General features: G+C 35.0%; 1 protein-coding gene across 3 annotated transcripts in view; it reads right to left on the bottom strand.

Moving 5' to 3' along the window:
- Positions 1-22,362, bottom strand: part of LOC139964927 (uncharacterized) — a 168,189-nt gene extending 145,827 nt beyond the window's left edge. For 2 of the 3 annotated variants that reach the window (XM_071967006.1, XM_071967008.1), the window contains exon 1: positions 22,209-22,362. The gene's annotated coding sequence lies outside the window, so the exon portion shown is untranslated. Of the gene's footprint in view, positions 1-21,899; positions 22,161-22,208 lie in introns of those variants that run through there. The other variant, XM_071967007.1, reaches the window with a different exon arrangement.
- Positions 22,363-23,073: the final 711 nt, after the last annotated feature.

The following is a 23,073-nucleotide window of genomic DNA, read 5'->3' as shown; positions in this document are numbered from 1 at the left end:
ACCTCATTGTAGCCTAGCAGAAGTGGAAAGAAGCTTGCATCTATCCCCACAGTTTCCAAATTTTCTATGACAAAACCACACCTCAGAATTTCTCTTTCTGTTTTTATAGCAGAATTTAGTTTAATACTTGAATATAACCTAAATGCAAGGACAAAATGAGTTATTAAAGAATTAATAGACTATAAAAATCCTAATGACTTTAACAAGAACATCATCAAACCTTGTTTACTCACTTCAAGCATCACTTCATATTTCAAGGGGAAAAAAAACAATATTTTACAAGTTTCTTGGCAAAGGTTTAAAATGCATGTGTAAGATATTGCCAGATGTAAATTCCAGTATATATCTTGATTCCAATTCTTTGTTATCAAGAATGTGCAGATGAGTTAAAAAGGGAAGAAGAACATTATCTGGCCACAGAGTTAACAAAACTTGTCATTTTGATTAAACACTGATTAATATACCAGAGGTTTGTCCCAGCCACTGACTGGCCTAAATTCTCTTCTAACTTCCCTGACTACTGTACCAGAATAGCTCTCTACAAGAAAGTCATATTTGAGGTCACGCTTATACAGTACTTACACTGACCTAAAAAAAAAAACGTTTCAAAGGCATCATTTGTGACCAAACTTGTTTGCAGAGTGGAAAATAGGGTCACTTACTTCCCCAATGATAGTATATATCTTAAGGGAGAGCTGCTAAAAGTATATAACTTCTGGATAAAGGCTGTAATATATATGCTAATATGCAAAGCATATAGTGTACAAACTTCATAAAGAAATTGCACAACTTTGATTGTTTGTAAACGAGATTACTGGAAGCATTCTTGGTTCCCTTGTAATAGGATATCAATATTTGCTCTAACTTCGCTGCAAAATCAAATAATTCTCATTCTTTGCTCAAACTTCAACAAACATTATAACTGCCACTGATCTGACCTTCGAAAGTATCTATGTATGTATGAATATATTTGTATATATTTATATATATATTTATATATATATATTTATATATATATTTATATGTATATATCAGTTTGGTACAACAACCTACCATTGTATTTTATGACACAAACTTCAGAGCCTCCAAAATCTGTTACCAAATTTCTGAACATGATATTAAGTATTCCCTGTATTTTCAGTACTAACTCAGATCTCTGAGGTTCAACCGTTTACCTGCACCTAATATGTGATTTGATTGTACGTGCAAAATTGCGTCCCCCTGCCCACAATACTTTGTTATGCCGTTTTTGGCTTTCTTTCATTGTTAAAATATATTAGTCCTTGTGAGTAATGGGTTAACCTCTCAGGTCTGTGATCCTTCCTTTAGCTGTTCTGTTTACAACCACCAGATTGTAGTGAATTCAACGCAAATACAACGTTCACTAAAATTTATACAACCATATCGGAAGTATAGCCTCCAGTCCTCAATGGTGTTTTTTGTTTTCTTACATTCCGAACTGAGCAGAAATCAATGTACCAAATACGTACTATACCATGTTGGGCTTGTTAATTAAAGTTAAAACTTTCTTTTACCACAAATGAAGCTCTTGAAAACTTAAGTGACCTTTGACCCCATCCCTTACAATCTAAAACTAGCCTTTTAGCATACCTTTTGATTGAGGAAAACAAATTCGAAGCATCTTGGTGAATGCGCAGTTCCTCCATAGCAGTGGCGTAGGAAGGCACCTTTGAGTGGGGGGCTGAAGACTGATGGGCGGCCTGGGGGAGGGGTCTAAGGGGATGGGGTGTCCCCCTCCCCTTTGGAATTTTTTGTATTTCCAGGTGGCCTCAGATGCAATTTGGTGCAATATAGCACACTTCAACACCCACTCCATTTTGTAAACTTAATTTTGTATTTTCACCTGGCCTTAGATGCAATTTGGTGCTCCAAATGAGATTTTTTTTCTCATTTGGAAATGAAAAAGGGGTTTTCTGATTTGCCAAGCGGGGGGGCGGAATGATACTTCCGCCCCTCCACATTTGTCACTGGGGGGGCTGGTGCCCCCCAGCCCCTCCGGTTCCTACGCCCTTGCTCCATAGTTATTGATAACTGAATGCGTCAGTGTGTAATTGGTCATAAGTGACCGTTACAAATATTAAAACTTTCCAACGCTTTTGGTGACGATTAAATGGCTGTATGGATTATGTTTTATGAACTAACTTTGCCAGAAAATCATGAGATTTTGTCTCCTTATTTCATTTACCTTTTCACTGAATCATCTCACTCTAACCTGAGGTTATTTCACTTTCCTAAATTATACACATTTTTCACAATTTCAAAGTTTGAAGAATTTTAACATCACACTACAACAAATTCTTCACCAAGTCAGTTTTATCTTTCTAACATATATACTTTACATGTAAAACTCACATCCAGGATGAAAATACTGTGAAAATATCATAAACTCCTGAAATTACTTTATGAAAACAACAAAGTCCATAATCTAATGTACGTTACATATTGCCTATTTCATTTCCTCTTCTTTTTGAAATCTTTTAAAAGTAACTTTTAACCTACCTCCATGAAACAGTTTCACTTTCATAAATGCTGCATAAACTGTGGTAGCTCTCTTGAGAGACAGTTTCTTAGTCATAAAGCACAGAATTATGTCCATAGATGGTTTACCTTTGTCCCACTTTCCCCTAAATCAAGGTTGAGAGCAGCACTTGTAAGAAAAGTACAACAAGGCTATGTGCACATCAACATGATTTATAACTTTTCCACACTACTCCTTCTTCCATTCAACACATTTGGGAAAGTAAGCAATGATTGCTCCTTAGACAAAGGATAGAGGGGGGGATTAGCATGCCAACTTGCTGCCTATCACAACAGTAGCCCCACCCCACCCCCCCCCATCCCACAACTCCAGTAGACAATATCACAGAATCACTTGCACTTTTCCCTGAATTCAATGCTGACTTACTGCAAAGACCCATATTTTCTTCAGTTGCTAAAACTTTCTGAATGTAGAGCAAAAGAAAAGTAAAACATCAAAACCCAGTGAACGACTGTTTTACTTGTCTGTATCTCTACAGCGGTGCAGCTTATGGAACACAGAGGTCTTATTATATAAGCTATGCTGATCCATGAAAATAGCAATTCCTAAGCATCACAGAAAAGTTATACCTCTGTAAGCATCATGCTCATCTTACCACATAAAGGAACTTGATGGTAATTGCAACATGTACAGTAGTTCATTAAGTACCAATTGATTAATTGCAAGGGTTATAATTTAATGACAATTGGGATGGGAACTGCAAATTGCTGGATCTAAAACCATGAAGGTCTTTTAAAGTGACTTAATGATGACACTGCATAGTTACATCAGCATAACGCTACTATATATACAGTCACATTGAATATGTGGGAAGAAAAATAGTGTGAAAGTAATTTGAAGGTTTCGATTCCTTGTGGCACATTGACACCACATATACAGTAACAGCACCCCCCCCCCCACCCTCCACTATCCCACACGAACACCACTTAAAACCTGGATATGTACTAAATGGATCAACGTTTTTTTAAAGCTGTTTGGGACAGTTGTTCATCACAAAGATCTCTATCATATAATAAAGCTATTAAAGATGATTATTGGGGTGGCTTCTACTTGGATAATTCTTAACTACCCTGAGTTAAAAATATGGAACAATCTGTTACAAGTTCTCACTACTACTACTGCATGTCTATGTCAGAAATTTATAAAAGAGTCCACTTAAATGACGATGCATCAAATTATGAAAAGTTAATGAAGCTTGTAGCAGCTGAACTATTCCAAACAGTAAGGACTATCCATTACAGATGACCTACTTCACACATGAAGAGAGTAACCAAAGGAAAAACATATCAAAAACATATCAAAAATGCTTTAGCAAGACTTTTTTTCAGTCCTGATCTGCAGCAGGAAGCCTGGCAACCGTACACCACCCATACATGTAGGAAACTGTAACCTACTACCTATTAAAGAAACATTCTTGAATAAACATGATACTAAACATGTTCTTACATTGAAAAAATGGAAATTGTGAAATGCTTTTGGTTTTTCAAATATTTATTATATTTTTTATTTCCTTACCATTTTGATCTGAAATTTGAATAATCAGAAATATCACACTTCACCAAGTTTTGCAAAAATCACAGGAGAAATGAGAACAGATTTGACCGCAATTTTAATTTGCCTCGAAAGATCATTTTAAACAGTGACTATTGCACAAACTTAATTTAGATAATATTGCAGACCATCACAAAATACTGCTATCAGTCTTATACCATGTACACCATATTTTTGAGAACTGACCCTTAAAACATCTGAGACTATCAATGAAAGTAGCTGCATTACTTAATACTTAGTTCAACTAAAAAGTTCGGGTAGGTCACTTTCTCAAGCCTTGTTCACAATTGGAACGTACTGGGATCCGACCCTGCAAGGGCGATCAAGATTACAGTGTGGATCCTCACCTACTCAGGATCAGACCCCACAATCATGATCTCACTTTTCCAGGGGGGGATCCTGACCCTGGAAGGGCTTATCAAGTTTGTAGTGTGGACGCTCGGTGAACAAGCAACTCCGAGACCTCCGGTGGATGCACCTGGTCACTTTTACCTAAACTGTCACAGAAGTGATATATACGAACATACAGAACCAACACTGGTAAACAATCATCGTGACCTTTTCGTGATTGCATAACGTTTTCTGGTCGTCGTCAACGATCCAGTTTGCATTCTCAAATGTGGATGCATCCAGGTTCAGCTTTATTACCTCTCAGAGGGGAAAAACAGGATCCTGATTCTCCTTGCATTCTCAAATGTGAACAAATTGCTTAAAATTGCTTGCAACTTGAAACTCAATAGGAAAAGAAGACTTTCATGGCCTCATATAACATGTTGACAATGAATTACAAATTTTCCAAGGACAACTGGTGTTGAATGTCATCCAAGGGTTGCTCTGTTTATTATGCCAAGTTTTAAAAAAAAACATGTGTTGATTTGGTTATCACAGTTTACAATACGATCTGGAGCTTTAACTCCACAGTAGGAAAACGTACCAGTCATGAAGGGTCACATGATGTGCTCCCAGGTGCTACTAACATATTATTCAACCATTCCATTCCACATTCCGTAGAAAACAGAACGCCAATTATAAGAGGCATTTATGGTGAGAATATTTGTTGAGGTTTGGTTGATAATGTCTTGCTCGTGCATCTGAATACATTGTGTACAGTCCTGATAAGCTAAGTGCGTTCCAGTTGCAGCTCAATTGTTTGAAAGGAAATACCTGGAAATTTTTTAATTGGAAATTGCGATAAACTTTGAAAAAATGTACCACTTAGCTAAGATTCCATTGTTCCCATAGCTTCATCAGGAATGTGGAAGCTATGGGATCATGACATGATAGTTGTTTATTTACTACACATTCAAGGAGTACAATAAGAGGAGAGTGCTACAAGGTAGCAGGTCACATGACCCTCCATTGTTGTAACGTTCTTATGCGCGTTTCCTCATTGACATAGTCGTTCTAAATTTATGTTTACGCCAATGCTAACATCATCATCAATTGAGCCTCAAACAGGCATTCCAGAAATTGAACATATTTTAATTTAAAGTTGAATATCTTGAAAACCAAAAGAGCTATAAACAAAAGCATAATTACTAGCACTCAATTTCTTCTATTTTTCTTTCTTTATTTTGGGAGGGGGAGAGGAGGGGGAGGGTGAGGGGGAGGGATGAAAAATGTCAAATGTTCAGTCAAAATGTAGCAATAAACATGTACTTTATGCTTATTATTAGCTTAAGTAAGAAGAAAGATTTTTTACTGCTAGAAGTAGTATGGATACTGTATAAAGAGTTTTATAATCAGTCAGTTGCGAGTGAATTTTCCTTTTTGGCGGTATAATTTTAGTCACTCTCACCAAATTGTGAATAGTTTCTGAATCCTTTGTTGAGACGTGATGTCTAACATGATATAATGAAGTTACCCACCATTATCCAGGCCATATGAACTTCTAAAGTGCATCATTCAAATATTTATTATATCGTCAAAAGCATAATAAAGGGGGTGGGGGGAGGGGGAGACTTTGGTAATGTTTTTCCTACACTGTGTCAGTTAAAGTACAGATAAAAAGTCAACTCATTTGTAAATCCATCTACAAAATGCAGGTCACAGTGCAAGATGAATTCCAGCATCCTTAAATTTATCATAATAAGTAGGTGGCAGTTCTGCAGTATTGCTGTTTGCATACATGCCTAATGCTTTAACAGACAGTTTATCATGCTGACCTTGAAAATGATTTGGCACTGCCAATTGTACCAGCAGAATTCAACATGTCACAGAGAGAGAGAGAAACCTACTTTCTTTCCATACTATTGACCTGAAAAGTACAGAACAACCAGTTCAAATCCCAATTACAACACTGAGCATACGATTATTATTTCTTTTCTTTTTTTTTCTTTCTTCATGGTAAATGTGTACAAAAAAGGAAGTTTTTCACAATACTGGCTGCAGTTATTTTTGACTGTATATTGCAAGCTATTATTTGGTCTTCTCACTACATGTATGCAAGTTACGTATAAAGTAGTATATGTGTGTGTGTGTGTGTATAATGTGCATGTAGTGGACATTGATAACATCCATGCATTCTATCATGTGCTATGTACTTTCATTATGTACATCAAAACTAGTTATATAAAGTGAAATGCTATATAAAGTATTATCAAATACTGTTAAAATATGAAAAAATCTCTACATGGTGGGAACTTACAATTACATTTCTATACTGATACATATTTTGAAAACACAATACTTGCAAAATAATACAACTATAAACTGCTTTTCAATCAAAACAGTCTGTTTGCATAGCTACAGCTTAACTCTTTTTCCTCTCCCAGCACCACCATGACTATTCATGATTAAGTTCTCTGACCTAATCTGTCTGCTGGTATCAAACAACAAGATCATTTTGTTATATTTTTCCTTTGTTAATTTGGAAGCAATTTCTTTATGATATATACGATCCAATATTTCCATAACAATACAATGGTAGTGTATTAGCTCATCTAGTCAAATATTGATTTCAAAGGCTGAATTTTTGTTTTACCCGCACATATGATTAACGCTGATATGGAAATGTGTCTGGGCAAAGAAATCTCGACAATGGAACCATATTGATTAATATCCCCCCCCCTTATTAACCTTCAGTTGTTGAAGTAAATGTCTGAGAATTCAAGAGTGTTTTGCACTCTTACTATTTTGTAATAATGTACTTAGTACATACATGTGGTAAAACATGTCAACCAAAAGCAGAACGCAGAATGCACAAAATTTATACTGATATATTATAGACTGTTAAAAATCACTGTTTTCAGTCCAGATTATATACTAATGAGGTTGAATTTAGAAGCAGTTATATAGAATATCAATTTTACTCATGTTCAACCAGACCTGTTAGAGGTTACTGTTATGTGTGCGTTGTCATTTGACTATTTTATTTTTAAGACTTGACAACCAATGAAAACGCATATATTGCTTATAGGTCCTGCACAGACTTTCTATCATGCTAGCATTTTATATCCGTCCATGTTATTAATCTTTTACGATTGCCAGAGTATTTGTCATTTCTTCAAACATGTTTACAATTACTTCATTACGGGCCTGGTTCATGTTTATCGGATGTCTGATAGAGTGTGTCGATTGTGTTGTAGTTTAATTTCAATGTGCAAAATATGTGCCAGCTATCGCACTAGGCTAGAGCCTAGCCTAGAACGTGGAACGTCCTTCTACAGAAACCTCTTGCATACTAATTATCACACCGCTACAAGGTGTTACATCTATTCCTTGTTTGCACGTTTGCTTTCATTAGAGCTAGTAGTTGTAGTAGCCTTGTAGATTCAGTTTAGGTAACATAGATTGAAAGTTGTTCACAGTTTTTGTTTGGTAGATGTTTTAACATGATTTTAGACACCACATGTTTAGGACACGAAAGAACAAAAAAGACAGTGCACAATGGAGAAAGACTTGTATTGACTGTATTTCTGCAATGTAAAAATGACAGTGATGACGTCATAACTGTAACCGAGTAATCGCAGTAATAACATGAAGAGCTATGCCATTAATCGTCTACAAAAGAATGAGTCGACTATCAGCACTAGTTCATGCACAGACATTCTATCATGCTAGCATTTTATATTTCATGCTAGCATTTTATATTGTATAGTTACGTGACTTGTGCATTACTGCTTTGTAAGAAATATCAGCATACCAACCACTCTGCAATGCAAATATAACAAATATCAGTATTTGTGAAATGGAAAAAAAAATTGGCGGCACTAGTACAAACACAATAGTGTACATCAACATGACTGAATCATTCTTGAGAGTACAAAACTTACTGAACAGTCCATGAAATTCTTGGTGTCAGGTATGAATATTTGGGGAAACATAAATAGTCTCAAAACTGTAATAAACTTTGAAAGATGAAACCATTACATTTTTGGAACAAAACTGATTCAATAACCATAAAGTCTATTTTCTACTTTCTTTTCAACTAAAATAGGACTGTCCATGGATAAACTGATCCTTACAGGAAAGAACCATGGGAGGACAATCCAGGGTAGTGAGTTTATCTTCCAGCTTCTTGCCCAGGCCCCAGGGTAACATGTTTCGGTTGGCCTGTAATTGCCAACTGCTCTGAACAGTGGAACAAATAGCAAGTTGTTGTACCACAGAGCTTCTTTCTGCCTTAACTGCGGTTCATTCTACAGTGTCAATCACTCACTGCAAATGCACAGAATCAAATGTCACCAGTAAAAATAGTGTACAGGGACTTCATACCACGAAACATGTACAAATATGGTTGAACTTGTATCAGTACTCTGAGGCATTGTATTGTCAGGACTAAGAGGTATTGCCATTATGACCAATTGACCACTATAAATATGACCATCAGGAATTGTGGGTTATTCCACCAGAGGGTACAAATGGAAGACTATCAGGGTTTTTTATGTGAAATTTTGATTACCAATGCAGAATAAAATGTTTCCACCTTATACACATAAAAGGAATATAAGTATTTCTGTAGACACATTGAAGTGAAAGGTTATATTACTCCTGCCGGGTAAGTTGCTTTGACATGCCTACTTTTGTCTTGACTTCAGCAATGAAACATATTTTAGTAAGTGCATGTGATTGTGGTTCGGAGCCTAGGGCCCAGGGCAGAAAAGTTGGAGACCAAATATGGCATCTTCTAAATTAAAGGGAACTTTGAAAACTAATATATCTCAATAATCACAAGATCTCATGATTAAGTTTGTGTTGTTATTTTCTAAATATCTAGAATTCTCAATATAAAAGTACAAGTAGAAAAATTCCAATTCCACCAATGAAAACTTTGTTAGTGGGATCCACATATGTTGCGGCTTAAATGTACCCAGAAAAATGTCCAGAAAGGGGAGTTGACACTGTAAATTTTTCTACATAGAAAGAGCGTGGACATGTTGTCTCGTACAACATTCTTTGTTAATGTCCAGTTCGACATGCTGAATTATGTACTCCACGCTGCCAATGAGAGAAATTAACTAAGTTTAAAATTTGCATGTTTGATAGTTCACATCAATATGTTGTGAACTACAAGTGATGGTAAACAAAAATGAATATCTATATAGCCACTTTCCAGGACTTTCCTTTTTTTGAGAACAAAAATCAAAAGCCATGTCTGTGAAGTGTCCCATATGAAATGTCACTCTTTCTTAAATATTTCCCAATAAGAATTTTGTAAACTTTAATTAATAGTATATATAGTAAGTATACATACATAGGGTACAACCTCCCCTCGTACTATCTAAACTGTGGAACATTACTAGCCAGTAGGAGTGTGAAAGTTCTAAAAAAATCTTTTGAAATTGCACCATACAAGAGACATATATGGAAACACACAATGGCATCATAGGGTTGAATGTGGTGAAAGTGTTCAATGATAGAAGAAATACACTGTAAATTAACAGCTAAATGCATCCATTGGGTCAAGGGAAAATGTACTCAATAGGGTTTGTGGAAGGCAAAACAAGGTTATGTAATTTTACCATCACAGTACAAGAAAATTCTGCAGTTTGTATGACCCCCAAGGCCTATTTTCTAGGCTGCCATTATACAACCAAAGATGTTTGATACTTGTCAGCCAGATGTGACAGTCTACATGACAACAAGCTAACACCAAAATGTAGGGCAGGTCGCCTTTCATACTACATAACATCTTTTCATTACAAACGCCAAAAAAAAAACAAAAAAAAAAAAAACTAGACATGCCAGTAATTTTACAAACATTTGGGAGTGCTTCCAAATCGAGGACGAATGTGAGTGAGAGTGTGATACATGAACCTTAGCGAAGAGTAGATACAAACTTAGTGAGTGGAAAGGTTGAGTTTATGCCATAGGGAATACAATGGTAGGATAAGAGACCCTAGGTATCTTAAGTACACACTATTGTTGTACGGTCTACAGTAGTTTATGACTTATATATTGAGTTCTACTTCACATCCCAAGTTGATTCATGAATTTACAGATCTGCTAAAAAGAAGTACTTGAATTGCAGGAGTCATGGATGCCTAAGCTCAATTATCAGCACCCTGCAAATCTACAAACTTTACACAAATAGAAGTGGGTACAAGTACTAGATAACTCGAGCAACATAAAAACTTGCAGCAATTAATTTGCTATCAATAAACATTACTTGAGGACATTTTTAATACACTTATATTTATATAGCTTTTTACATAAAAGAATATCTCAAAGCACTAACAATACTCCAGTCTAATTTCCACAAACTTTGGCGGGTACCCTTTATAATAGCATTGTCTGAGTTTTACATCAATGTGACAATTAAATAAATGCTATTTTTTTTTTAATGGGCCAGATGCAGTCAAACTCACTGAAGCTGCATTCGACGTATAAGTAAAACAAACATGACTATGAATATATTATATATTACGTTTTCAATTATATATATATATATTTATGCGTGCTGTATATACGAAATAGTACAGATATGTACACAACTCCAGGGTAAAGCTATATAACAGCATGTGTATCACATCAAGGTTACAATCATATGGTCAATTCCATGATAAGGTCAACATCATACCAAAAAATTTAAAATCATTGTACATTAAAATTGTATAAGCTTCCAATAAATAGAATACTTGTAGTTACTAAAAATAATTTTTTCACCCCAGAAACATCATTTGTTTGATTATGGGGTCGTTAATAACAAATGGTTCCCGTAGTAACTAAATTATGAAAAATACAGTGAAATTTCATTTTGTGCAGATTTGTACATATTAATCATAGGTATCATCAGTGTTTTGAACTAATTATATTTGCTATAGCATAGTGCTCACTTAATAGCTTCAATTTTTTTTCTACATCAAGGCATTAGACAATAGTGGTGAATTGAAAACACCCTCGATTTACTGTCACGCGAGTCACAAAATTTACTGTTTTTGTTTTTTTTCTCCTTGCCTGCACAATAGTTTTACTCCAAATAATGAATATCAAGTCTTCACATAGATACCAAAAGGATTACTGAATTTTCCTTTCCAGAAGATATTCAAATTTTGTGGAAAATCACCCTTTACGAATGTCACACGAGTCACGTCACGCGAGTCACGTCAATTCAAGATAGTGTTTCTACCTATTAACTGTGTGTTGGACTAATTATATTTGCTGTAGCATAGTGCTCACTTAATAGCTTCAATTTTATTTTGACATCAAGGCATTAGACAACAGTGGTAAATTGAAAACAGTAAACACCCTCGATTTACTGCCACGTGAGTCACAAAATTTACTGTTTCTGTTTTTTTTCTCCTTGCCTGCACAGTAGTTTTACTCCAAATAATGAATATCACGTCTTCACATAGATACCAAAAGGATAACTGAATTTTCCTTTTCAGAAGATATTCAAATTTTGCAGAAAATCACCCTTTACGAATGTCACACAAGTCACGTCACGCGAGTCACATCAAATCAAGATAGTGTTTCTACCTATTTACTGTGTGAAATTTTGCAGGGATGTTATAGTGTGATGAATGAATCACTGATTAAAGATATCATATACTGTATGCATTCCCCTTTAATTAGGCAACTTGAATAATATGGGCACACATAATGCAACTAATTATGATAATTTCATTTGAAGTATCAGAATTTAAAATCATGAATATTTATTCGCAATATATTTGGAAAGTTAGCACTTGTCATTGATTTTTAAGTAAGATACAAAAACATAATCTATATTTGTATCTGGTCATGCCATGTGCTATGACTTGACAACCTTAAGGTTTTAACTGCTCAATCATTCCCAAAATCCTATGAGCGAATGTATCTTCTCAAGTATTACACTTTTGGTTTATTCAAATATGACAAATGAGAATGGTAATTTGAATCACATTTTGATAGATCTCTTTCTTCTATAACTCTCAAATGAGTGACTTCAACAGACTAAATGTTGTTACAAATATTAATTGACAAGATATATTGCTTGAACAACTGTACTACCCGTACAGTATATTACCTACTGTCTGCAGTCATGAAGGTAACTCGGGGACATAATATCATTTGGACATTCCCAAGGGAAGTACCTTTTGGACACTTTCTAGACCAATGAATGTTATATTTCACTGTGCAAGATCTATACCTTTGATTCACTACTGCATTTGGTCTAGAACTATCCGAAAAGTGAACTAGTCACGCGAGTCACGTTTTCTTGTCACGCGAGTCACAATACATCTTCATCGTTATTTTCATGCATTACAACATTTTTTCAAAGTTGCATAGCAATTGAGGTAGAGGTGTTTTTCAACTTCGGTATGATTACAAAAAGTGATTGGAAATATTTTAACAAGACATAAGAAATCGAACATTTGTGTGTGCATTCTGATTTTTGCTAATAGTAACTGTCACGCGAGTCACATTTAGTTTTTCGCCAATTTCACCCCCAATACTTGAGGTATAAATATTTTTTGTCTACTGTTGTAAGCATTAAGGCTTACCTTACTGACTACATGAATGCTTTTCTCCCAGGTAATTTTTTTATTTGTTTAATGATATTAAATAGAGAGGAATTTTAGTAAAAATGTCACGCGAGTCACCGTGGAATTGACCACATTGTTTTTTTTCATCTTCTTTCTTAAGGCATTTGCTAATCCAGAGTGATGACCCCCCACCCATCCCCCCTCCCTCTTGGTGGTTAATTGCCATATCAGAATCTATCCTTAACTTCTTAATTAAAGCAAACATAAGACACTGATTTTGGCAACTTGTTTACTGGTTTGGGTATTAGGTTTTCATAACTGTTCATTTGATTTATCAGTTGTATGAACTACTGCACATCAATATCATCATGTAGTATTAAATCCACCATGCAAATAAATAAATTTATGAAAGGTTTATTGAAAGGTGTTTTCCAAACTTAAGGTAGCAATTGGTCAGACTGCTAACATCCTCCTTGCACTTATCACCAAACTAAATCGGATGAGCAAACACTTCATCGAATAAAATTGTATCTTCAAGTTTTCGTCACCCTGTCACTAAGTGCAAATTCAGTTCACACAAATAGGTTTTATACAAAGCAATTTTTCTACTTTTCACTGTTTGAAATGGCATCAAACAGCATTGTTAAATCAAACTAAACTCAAAGAGCTACTCCGAAAGTCAGCACAGAACAACCGTCTATAGCAGAACTACTGTAGCATACATACTGTATGCATGCAAACATATAAGTCTGTCATTTAAGGCTGTCCCAAAATACATAATTTTGCATGTACACATTCACTTTTACAGTTAATCTATGGAATCGACTTACGTGAATCAATTCATTAAGCTTACTGATTAAACAAGCACTGGCTACAGTTAATAGAAGGTTATAGAAAGAAAGAGAAACTAGGATAGGGGTAAAAGTTTGGTTTATAAAGCAATGAATTCCCTCTAATAAGTAAATATGGTCTTATTGTTTTCTTTGATATATAGCTAGCCAGGCGATAACTATTAAGGCGCACTTATATGCTTACAGATAAAAGCTGCACACAGGCCAAGGCCAAACCTCAGTGATTTCTATTGCCTCTATCTGGTCAACCATTAAGAACTGGTTTTGGCAGTTGGTATCTACCCCAATTTAATAAATGCTCTTTTCACTGACAAGTTTTCAATTTCCCATAATGCTCTGAGTAAATCTACTGTGACTTTGAAATGTCTGATCAAATTGGGTCAGACCAAGCTGTAGTATACTCTACGTGAGGCTTACAAGAAAGGCAGTCAACCTTTCATTATACTGATTGAAAAAGTTTAAAGAAGTTTGAAAGCCAAACCAGGTTTGATAATCAGATTAACGATAAAGGAAGGAAGCTTTTCAGTGCTATCATTTTCTTGATGACTGTAAACTTTTCATGGATCACAACAAATTATGACCCTAGCAATGTTTATCAGATTGTAAAATTCAAGCTTTACTTACAAAGATCTAACAGAAAGCAGAGATACGCATGACACAAACATTATCCTGTGGGCAATTTTTAATATTAACTTTCGAAATTGATGACCACTAGATTTAAAACACAGACGGACAAAGTGTGAGTGTACAGATATTACACAGATAACAAAAGTTTCTTGATGAAAAAAGGACTGAAAGGTCACATTTACAAGAGAAAACTCATTATTATGTTAAACAGATTGAATGGATACAGAAATATGTCTACATATATGCAAACAATTGATTAATTCATTGTTTGAAATCAGTTCTTCAATGATACTACAGACTACTGCGCCATTTGGTCAATATCCTTTACCGACTTTTTCATGTTTGCTAACAGTAGTTGTACCAGAGGTCATTGTCTTAAACTCCAAAAGTCACATAGTAGGATTAATATTCAGCATAACTTTTTTTCTAATAGGGTTGTGAATGAGTGGAATGGTTTGCCTGAGAAAGTTGTACTTGCAAGTAGTGTCAATGGGTTTAAGAATGCTTTGGACAAGCACTTTAAGCATTGTAATCGGGTCTGAGTATTTGTGTCTTCAGTTTTTTTTTCTCTCTCTATTGGGTCCTTGATGGGGACTTAAGTGTCCCTCCTGATCCTTTTTTCTACTAAACTAAACTAAACTATATCACAATGTACATATACAAGTAAAATCTTATTGCACGTTACCGAACGGTGAATAGAAAGCAACTCTAACTGAATGACTTCAGCCAGAATATTTGTCTTAACTGTTATACTTTTTTTATTTGGTCTACCATTGCCTTCTTCAGTCTAAATTAGACTTTATATGGGATGAATCTAGCCACCCTCTCCATGATCAACTGCATGACAGTCAAATATGACAAGAGGCATTGGTAGGCTGAGACTCCAGGGACTAAATACCAACAGACACCGGGATTCTTTTTATTCCTCGTGCAATGAAGCTTTTTAATGATACTCTGTTACGGTGATTTTTATTATCCTTTCTATAAATAGAAAGCAACTCTAACTGAATGACTTCAGCCAGAATATTTGTCTTAACTGTTATACTTTTTTTATTTGGTCTACCATTGCCTTCTTCAGTCTAAATTAGACTTTATATGGGATGAATCTAGCCACCCTCTCCATGATCAACTGCATGACAGTCAAATATGACAAGAGGCATTGGTAGGCTGAGACTCCAGGGACTAAATACCAACAGACACCGGGATTCTTTTTATTCCTCGTGCAATGAAGCTTTTTAATGATACTCTGTTACGGTGATTTTTATTATCCTTTCTATCGTATTATCTGTATATACCCACATTTTTGCATATTATATATTTACATTTGATATCCGTCTTATTGCTTTGTAGTGAGAGTACACAAATTTCCTTTTTGGAGAAACGAAGTTTTACTTACTTTCTTACTTACTTCAATACTTCCAGAAAAGCAAACATTTTTGAATGCTAATAATGTTTCTGTAGCTATTCCGTATTTTCATAATATTCGATCATCATTTAAATATGCTGAAATCTCTGGAATGCACCACCTTTTAGGAGTGAACTGATGATGAAGTCGGCTCCCTCAGTCCAGGCATAAAATTTAATGTTAATCTATTGTTTTATAACTTCTAATTAGTGTTGCGCCGATATCACCAATATCGGTTTTGGCCGATATCCGATATTATCATCCCAATATCGGTCCGATACCGATACGATACCGATATTTTTTAACAGACAAAATAAAATGGACGCAGTAAATGTGAGCCTTAACATCGTAAAGACTTACAAGTTGCTTACAGTGTTAACGTATGCTTGCAAAATTGCATCTTAATTAGGTTACGAACTGTCGATCACAATGTAAAAGTTATAATTTATTGAGTTTATACTCAATGTACAACTTATTCACTTGACCGTATAGAGGAAAAAATAACTGAAAATCAGTAGAGAAATGACCAATTGTGTACGGAAAGTAAGGTGGTACACATTTTCAAATATTACGAAAGATCGAGCAAAACACTTTCGAAAAATTCACGCAAAACTGGCATATCGTACTAAATGCAACTAATGTCATGTAAACAAGGCTCTAGTGCATCCATTTATGAATATACCGTAAGACCACATCTGTTGTTAAGCGGGGGGAAAAGAAAGTATTTTCTAGAATTTCCAAAAATACGGAAAAAATATCCTACCATAGTTAAGTGTATAACAAATAGCCTAACCACCTCGGCGGTTACAGATCTCACGTAACTAAAAAGTTCCTTGGCAACGTGCCAAAAATGTTAACAAACAGGTGTTACACAGGGGATGAGCTCACAGTGATTGGGAAGGTACCTGGGAAAATTAACAGCACAGGCACCGTGGTAGTTGGGTATAGGGTTAAACACTGCAGTTGTAAAAATGTACGCATAGTGCACGCTATTCATTGTTAGGCAGTCTAGAAACAGGGCTTTGCTGAACGTTGTTTGTTTCATAATATCGGAAGTTTTGTAAGTTGCACTTTTTAAAGATTGAAAGACAGATTAAATCTCTTTTCATTTTATAACATTATATAGGTACTCTAACTTGTGATTTTAAAATTTATCAGTTTCGTGACAATTTAAATAAAAAAAGTTGTCAGTATTCTGTGTTCGCGGGAAATTGAACAAGGTTTTCCAACTTTGCTGAACTGTGCGGTTAAACATCATGTTCAAGGTTTTTACGGAGGCCTTTGAGAAAATGAATGGTTAGTACAGAGTATATATGCTGCACTAATGCTGTGTGTAGGCCAAGGTTCACGAAGGTCATTGGTTATATTCGCGCGCCGTAGACATGTTTTTAGAGGTTACGGAGGGTCAGGTTTCCATGGATATTAATCGAAAATGAATCTGAGTTTAACTGACGCTAAAGAAATGGATCGTCTTGGGCAGATTAACAGATCATTGCAAGTATAAAGAAGTAGCTCTGCTGTTAAAAAGAAAAGTTCAATATCGGTTTGCTGTTATCGGCAATTAGGCAAAATTTTACCGATACCGATATGCTGCCGATATTGCAAATATCGGCCGATACCGATATTGAAAATGATTATCGTGGCAACACTACTTCTAATAACTCAACCAAAACATGTCCATGCAAACTCAATAAATGAACAACAACACAGCACCCCTGGATGACATTCAACACCATTTATCATTGCCAAATTTGTCCTGCATTACAAACATGTTATTTGAAGCTACAAAAACTCTACTGGTTTTCCAGCTTGAGTTTCTGTGTTGCATCGGAGGAACTGACCGTAATGGTCAGTGAAGTAGTCCGACCACTTAACTTTTAATTTAAGTGGGCTCAAAAGTTTAGAAGGTATTTTCTCAACTACAGAAACTGTTATAGAAACACAACTTGTAATGATCCAGTAGTTTTTTTTAAACGTTCTACAACATATGTAACTAAAATATTGCGCCTAATGTCATCCTTTTATGGTATCAAACTTCACTGTGACACTGTAGTGTAGCCTTGAACAACTCGTAAAATCTTGGAAAGAAATACCTGTTGCCCTAGGAGCTGCAATTCAATTATCCTTCAATATTCCATCAAACTAATATCGGAAGAAAACATGGTCGGTGCATAAAGAAGTAAGGACTAAGGAAAAGTGCAAATTTCTTTCCATTGCACCCTATTATTTACATGTAACTGTCAAAGTTTGTGATTTAATAACACTATCCTTTTTTATACCAATAGGAATTTTGTTGTTGTATGAAACAATCTAACAATTGCTCAACTCTAACATTCACATAAACTGCATTTGTTAATATAACATTTCATACCACCAATACCAATGTGTTTTCCTGAAGAAGAAATCCTGATTATTATAACCATGCATAAATTTGGTAAGAATGTAGGGATTCTCACTTGGTAGACAGACTGCAGTATTGGCAGTATTTGGTATGATAAAATGTCAGAGGTTGAATGTGTACTTCAAAAATCTGAGCTGTTTAGTGGTATTAACAGATGATTTTTGGTGCATAATTTTGCTGTGAAGACATCAAGAGCAAAATATTCTAAAAATCAGCAGTAACAACTTTCAATGAGCAGAGAAGCTACTTCGATCAGAGAAGAGGTCACAACTTCTTCAACTTACTCGCCATAGCTTACTGCATGGTCATACATTATCACTACATGATAAGTTGATAACAGTGGGAAAGCGACAGGTTTTCAGGAAGCTAAGCATACTGCACAAATATATTCCAAACCTATTGCCGCAAAAGTGTTACATGTGTGAATTGAATTAAAACCTAACAAAATATTATGACAAATTTAGCATTCTAAGCAACTCTGGGATCACTTTACATGCAGTCATCCGCCAAATATTCTACCATAAATCTTCTCAGCTAAAATGGCTAGATAAAATATCCATCCAACATCCATGTGATGAAGGCATCCTGAGATTGGAAGGTCTCTTACGGTAAGCTTTTCTACAGCAAATAACTTAGGACATTGGGCGGTGAAGCAAGGAGTGAACAGCTGGGGGAGAGAGGGGGATCAATGAAAGCACTGAGAGAGAGTTAAATTGCAATATATAACTAAAATTGACATTTTGGACATTCCCACTACCAATTCAGATAATTACAAAGTGATTTGTGTTTTCACTGCATTATTCGGTACCACATAGATTATTCTATAAGTAACACAAGGCATACAAAATGGACTGTATGAATAATGTCAGTTTTGGCATTCCATAATATTGCTGTAAATTCTTTCACATATTTATAAAAGAAAATAGGCTTGACCTCAGGATGTAGCCACAAGATGGTCAAGGTTGCCAGAGGTTGATTTTTAACTTTCATTTTCAGTACAAGTAAGTAACTTTTAAGCAATGAGTTCAGCAAATTTATGGGAACAAGTTGTTCAAGCTGTTTCTTTGTAACTTACATATTAAAACTGAATAATGCTACATGGGCTCTTGTCTGAGTAGCAACCTCCAGCTCTTGAATAATCTGCAGGCATTGCACAAATGTAACTGAATACTATCACATTCATAACAATATTGTCTAGATATATTTTAAAAATCTGATGCTGACAAAAATGCAATAAATATTTATTTTAACCATGTTAACATGGTTCATGAAAGTGATCACCAACCATTGGTGTTTTAAACTGTCATCACATGTAAACTAATCATAAAATTCCTCCAAAATTCACTCCTAAATTATTAAATTTCTCTAGTCAATACAGTAGAATCATGGCTTAAAAAGGTGAGATCTGTATGATTAGCAGATTTTTATTCTAGGTTTTGTCCTGCCTTCTTGTTTTGGGTTGCTTTTTTTCTTTCTTTTTTTTAATGGGTGTTTGAAAACTGTCCAATTTTAACATTGCACTAAATAAATAAATAAATTAAATGTAAATGCTCTAATGTTTAGATCTGAAACAATATATTATTCACACACTCAAAGAGGACGGGGGGGGGGGGGGATGGGGGAGGGTATTTTCTAAGGCTTAAACTAAAGTATCTGATCATTCTAATAACACATATGGAAAACAAACTTTTCAGCTAACACAGAACTTTGTACATAAAATTACAAACAGTTCAAATTATTCGATCAATCTTGCTTGAATGTCGTATCAATTAGCAATCCCAAACTTTGCCTTGTCACTTAAATTCATGAATGCCATTTTTCTGGGCTACATTTCTGCAGAACACATAGATCTTGCTATATCAAAACATCCAATACATGATGAATAGTGATCATCATCAAAAAATAATTACCGTAGCATGGACTTAAGTCAATAATATCTGTTTAGAAATATGACTTCAAGTGATCCGTGGATCTACCATTATCATGACAGTGGTAATTAATTCACCAATGGACTTTTTCTTTTTCTTTATGGTTAGTTTTCAGGTTTGTGTAAAAAAATTATAAATAATCAGACAGTATCAGTCTTATATTTATTATTCTTATCAAAAGAGGGTAAATGCAACTTGAGCTCCCCCCCCCCCCCCCACCTTCCCTCATTGCATGGAAGTTTGCTCTCTGAAAATTCACAATTTCAGTATTATTTTGTTTAAACTCTTGGTCATTTTGTTAAAACTCCAACCAATCAAAACGGACAATACATCACATTTTTAAGTAAAAAACCATGTACCAATAATGCATTATAATATTTTTTATTTATTTATTTATTCATTCATGTAAGACCATTATGTACAAAAGCATTTGGAGATTTTGTTTTTTGAAGTATGGCTGCTATGGAACTACAATAACAGAAGTAATCCACCAATGCACAGTAAGTCATTTACCATTATGCAACTGTATAAAGTACACTTAACAGAAGCACACGTGTACTTGTTGCAAAGAACTTGACAGAAAATAGAATTTAGAAGTACAGAAAAATAAGACTGTGGATGACATGAAAATAGATCAGGATAGGCTACAAAATGCTTAAAAGTAAATGGCGTAAAAATTTGTCATTCAAGTCCACAGCACCATGTTATTAAGCCCATTTCCTTAACGATGACAATAGTCACATAAAACTAACTGACAATTGAGGGCATTATTCTTGCAAATAATGTGTTCACCATCAAATCTGCATTAATGTCATTTATTATTTAACACAAATTATCAAAGTCTACGTTCAGGTTAATAAAGCATGTGAATCTGCAGTTTCAGAATGTAACCATTCAAAAATAATGCTTAAGAACCTCTGCATAATCAATAGAATAGGCCTGTCTATTAATTCAAGCTAGGATTAATACACATATCATTACAAATAGTAACTATGCCCCCACAATTATGTCTTCCTTAATATCATCAAAATAGACCTATAGTATGAAGGGCATAGGCTGGTACTTTATAGATCAAAGTAGACTACACCAATTTTACATAAATAATTTTTTATTCATATCGGAGATTATTATAACCTTAATCTATCAAAATATTTGTGTTAAGGGACTAGGCTATTTAAATCTTAGTTGGCTTAATACGTAACCCATGATGTTGTCAGTAATATTTGCCTTCTGACAATAACACTAACTTAACTTAAATTGACTAGGCTTAAAATAAATAAAGAACAAGCATTGTTGAATGATACCAACGTTCATTGAAATGTTGCTCACTTCTCTCGCTATAATAATTAATATAAATACATTTGGAACACAGGTTCTCTCAAAATTTTGTCTTTCTCGGGAAGTAAATATTCCAAAATCACCAAAGAAATGCTCATACGGTGTGTAATTACTAATGCATCATAGCATCAGCCTAGCCAATATTTGAGGTCATATTTGGTAAGTTATTGGAATGTCTAACTTAATAATATTTAGTAAAGATAGGCCTAGGCTTACAAGTTAAGTTAAGGGACCTTGTGACAACAACCACTCGGTTCCCTTTTTAGATCATGACAAAAGCTAACCTACGTATACCATAGAATGTGTTTTTTACATCATGTAGCACCTACTTGTAATCTCCTCCAGCGTAGGCTAACTTAGATTTACGAGTGGCCGAACTGCAGACAACTTTCTAACATAGAGGCCTATGTCCGTACACCAGCAGAAGCATTTCCCAATCCCGACGGCCACTGTGTAGTGTGCGATACTTTCTTAACGTTAGGTCTATGTGTGCTTAGCCTAAATACGAAGTCCACACTACGGCAATACGATCGAGAAACCTCTTCCAACTTACTGTCAACGAAAAACATCCTTAAATGCTACCAAACAAACCTCACATATAACTTCCAACATAGACTTCATGTGATATATTTACTTACCGCAGTATTTTCTTCCCGGTTAATCTCTAAATATGTCCTTGAAGAATAGAAAACTGAAAAGATAGTGAGCGTAAATATCTAGGCCTTCGTTAGGAATTCCCTCACCTAGATTTCATGTGTATTACGATCCGTAACACAATTTACGCTATATTGCTCGGTCAAAGGTTGCCATAAAACCATTTAGCAGGTATGAAATTTTTCTACTACATATTCATATTTGGCTCCACTTCCCGATGGGTGTAGTTTATTTCAATGCTCAAGCAACTTGTAAATTAAAAGATCGATTTTTGTAGGGAATAGATTGACTTGATTTTTATAGTGGTTACAATAGGAACGGTTAGCGTTTTCAAGCAGGAAGTTGACTTATTGTCTGCTAAAAGAAAGAGGTAAATCTCTATTGTCCTCTGTTAAAATGGATCGATCTAATCTGCCACTAACACAACAGAGGTATTTGCTTGGAGAAATCTGTCAAAATGTTGTCCTTACGAGGGGTTCGTATGAGGACAACGACCGCTCAGGAATAGGATTAATTCTTTTGAAGGTAAACTTTCTCCTGATGTGACGACAGGTAAGGAAGCAGGCAATGACAAAAGAGTAACGTTTAATACTCTGAATTGGTGTTCCCATTATGTAAACCGAGATTTCCACTTGGACAATAACATAACATATTTTCCCGTAATGTTTACCCAACGTATTAAAACCCGAATTTTAAACAAACACTTGACGTAGAGGAAGGTTCATTCTATATTTTAGTGTGAAAAAGTATTGCAAACAATTCAAATCCAAATGACGTTATTGTTGCGTCTTGAAGTGAGAAAAAATGGAAAAGACAGTGTGTGAAAGGAATCGAGTTGATGTGACCTTA

The sequence above is a fragment of the Apostichopus japonicus genome, chromosome 23 (assembly GCF_037975245.1).
Source record: "Apostichopus japonicus isolate 1M-3 chromosome 23, ASM3797524v1, whole genome shotgun sequence".
Classification (NCBI taxonomy): Eukaryota; Metazoa; Echinodermata; class Holothuroidea; order Aspidochirotida; family Stichopodidae; genus Apostichopus; species Apostichopus japonicus.
The sequence above is the reverse complement of the archived record's forward strand: the minus strand, read 5'-3'. Positions and strand labels throughout refer to the sequence as shown.